The 2,983-nt window shown below is 50.8% G+C and overlaps 1 pseudogene; it reads left to right on the plus strand.

Moving 5' to 3' along the window:
- The first annotated feature begins 638 nt into the window (after positions 1–638).
- On the plus strand, positions 639–1,215 carry LOC102136089 (large ribosomal subunit protein eL29 pseudogene; annotated as a pseudogene).
- The last annotated feature ends 1,768 nt before the right edge of the window (positions 1,216–2,983 follow it).

Genomic DNA, 2,983 nt, shown 5'->3' on the forward strand with positions numbered 1-2,983 from the left:
AGACACTCCTGGCCCCTGGGTGCCTTCCCTTCTAGGTGGTCTCTCGATACTGCCCTCTGCTACTGGAGCATAACGGTAAGTGCCTGGAAGTCTATCCCTTTCATGGTAGACCTTAGCCAATGACTGGGGTGCAGGGGAGTGAAGTCCCAGCTCCCTTGCCTGGAGCGAGGACAATCCTGAGGTGTAACTTACACTCCCAAGTTCCCCTGCGAGATCAGGCTGAAGTCACCCTCTGCAGAATTTTTCCTGAATCTGCACCCTTCTTGGCCTCTTACTTTCTTGTCTTGCTCTCCCAAGTCCCTCTCCAGTTTCCCTGGGAGCACTCCCAAATCATTTAGCTATGAATCCTCATCTCAGGATCTGCTTCTGGGGAACGTGATCTAAGACATGGAACACCTACTGTGTGCCAAGTCCCATGGCAAATGCTCAAATAGACAAAGATAAATAAGATGCAGTTCCTTCCCCCAAAGGAGCGCATGACTTGGTCGGGGTGGTCCTGATCGCAGTAGTAATGTTAATAGCCCATGTTGTGCACCTTCTATGCGCCAGGCCCTATGCTGAATGCTTTACATAGATTAGTTCATTTAAACTTTCTAGCTCTTCTAGGCGCTTCGGCAGCCACGGCTTAAGGTGCAGACATGGCAAAGTCCGAGAACCACAACACACACAACCAGTCCCCAAAATGGCACAGAAATGGCATCAGGAAACCCTGATCACAAAGATACTAATGTCTTAACGGGGTGGACCCCAAGTTCCTGAGGAGCATGCACCTTGCCGAGAAGCACGACAAGAAGAGCCTAAAGAAGATGCAGGCCAGCGATGCCAAGCCATGAGGACACGTGCTGAGGCTATCAAGGTCCTCATAAAGCCCAAGGAGGTTAAGCCCAAGATCCCAAAGCGTGTCAGCTGCAAGATCGACTGACTTGCCTACATTGCCCACCCCAAGCTTGGGAAGTGTGTTCATGCCTGCATTACCAGAGGGCTCAGGCTGTGCCGGTCAAAGGCCAAGGACCAAACTAAGGCCCAGGCTGCAGCTCCAGCTTCAGCTCCAGCTCAGGCTCCCAAAGCTGCCCAGGCCCCTACAAAGGTTTCAGAGTAAAGATCTCTGTCCGCCAACATGAGGACAGAAGGACTGGTATGAACCCCCTGGGCTGCCGTCTGCATGGGGCTGGTGTTCTCCTCTGCTATTTGTACAAATAAATCTGAAGCTGGAAAAAAAAAAACCAAAAAAACAAAACCTTCTAACAATTTTGCGAGGAGATGCTATTATCATCCCCACTTTGCGGATGGGAAAACTGAGGCCCAGAGAGGTGAACTAATCTGATCCAGGGTTTTACAGCTTGGAAGTGGCAGCACCCACCCTGAGACCTGTGCTCCTAACCACTCCTCTTTCAGCATGTTTCATCTGGGAGGGATGCCCCAGCTGCTTGCATTCAGTAGAGGAAAGATTCTCCAGGGCCTTGCTGTGACTGGTTGTAAGGGCGTTTCATGACTACTTTGTTGCTGATCTTGGATAACTTTCTTTTTTTTTTTTTTTTGAGACAGGATCTCGCTCTGTTGCCTAGGCTGGCGTAGCTGGAGTACAGTGGCACAATCTCGGTTCACTGCAACCTCTGCCTCCCTGGCTCAAGCAATCCTCCCACCTCAGCCTCCCAAGTAGCTGGGACCACAGGTGTGCCACCATGCCCTGCTAATTTTTTGTATATATATTTTTGAGCCACTGCACCTGGCCCAGATCTTGGTTAACTTTTTATGAGTGATTTAAATTAAGAAGGAGGCTGGGCACGGTGGCTCATGCCTGTAATCCCAGCACTTTGGGAGGCAGAGGTGAGTGGATTGCTTAAGGCCAGGAGTTTGAGACCAGCCTGAGCAACATGGAGAAACCCCATCTCTACAAAAAATACAAAAATTAGCCAGGTGCCGTGGGGTGCACCTGTAGTCCCAGCTACTCAGAAGGCTGAGGCAGAAGAACCACTTGAGCCCAGGAGTCGGAGGTTGCAGTGAGCTGAGACTGTGGCATTGCACTCCACCTGGGTGATGGGAGTGAAACCCTATCTTAACAACAACAACAACAAAGAAGAAGAAAAAATAATGAGTTAAAAACCCATCCCTCTGATAGTGTTATTACCACTCACCTTCTGCTCTGCTTTCCCGAGTAAGAGACAAGGTAGGACTGCTGTCCGGGTGCCAGCACTGCCACCCTGGGTGAAGCTCCCATCCCAGGTGTTGTGGTATAAACAGGGTATCAGCTGTTACACCCCAGGGGGAATCAGAAGCACTGGCTCAGGAAAAGTCAGGCAATGCTGTCTGAGAGTGCACTGGGGTGGGTAAGAGCACAAACTCAAGGCAGGCTGGCTGGGGCCAAATCCTAGCTCTGCTGTGTGCAAAGCTGAGTGACTCTGGGAAAGAAAGTTACCCTCTCTGTGCCTAGGTTTCCCCATCTGTAAAATGAAGACAATAATAGCATTGGCCTCTTAGGGTTGTTGTGAGAATTAAATGAGATCATATACCTAAAGCAGAGCACTGCCTTGTACACAGTAGGAGGTATAGAAATGTTGACTATTATTATTGTTAATTAAAGGAAAGGCTAGGCAAGGCTAACACTCCAGACTTAGGAGTCACCCAGCAGTCTCCTGGTAGAGTCCCTGATTCTGGGCACAGTCTCCCAGACTGATGTCCCTGGATACCTCTGTGTTCCAGGAGGGTAGGATAGAGGCTTCTGTCTCCTTTCCTAGTCCTCTCCTTCCTGGCTTGCATCTGACCCATGCAGGCTTCCTGGTGCTCTCCTGAGTCAGAGGCTCCTGGAATGGGAGTTGAGGCTGGAGGGAAGGGTCTCAGGGACATGGCCTCAGACTCTGAACGAAGACATGCTGTCCACTGGCCTGAAGGCCTCATGGTGGGGGATGGGAGTGGCAGCTGGCACAGTGCCCTGCTCCTGTGAAGAACCCAGCTATGCCATTAGCTGGCTGGATGACCCTGGCCA

This window comes from Macaca fascicularis, chromosome 4 (assembly GCF_037993035.2).
Source record: "Macaca fascicularis isolate 582-1 chromosome 4, T2T-MFA8v1.1".
Classification (NCBI taxonomy): domain Eukaryota; kingdom Metazoa; phylum Chordata; class Mammalia; order Primates; family Cercopithecidae; genus Macaca; species Macaca fascicularis.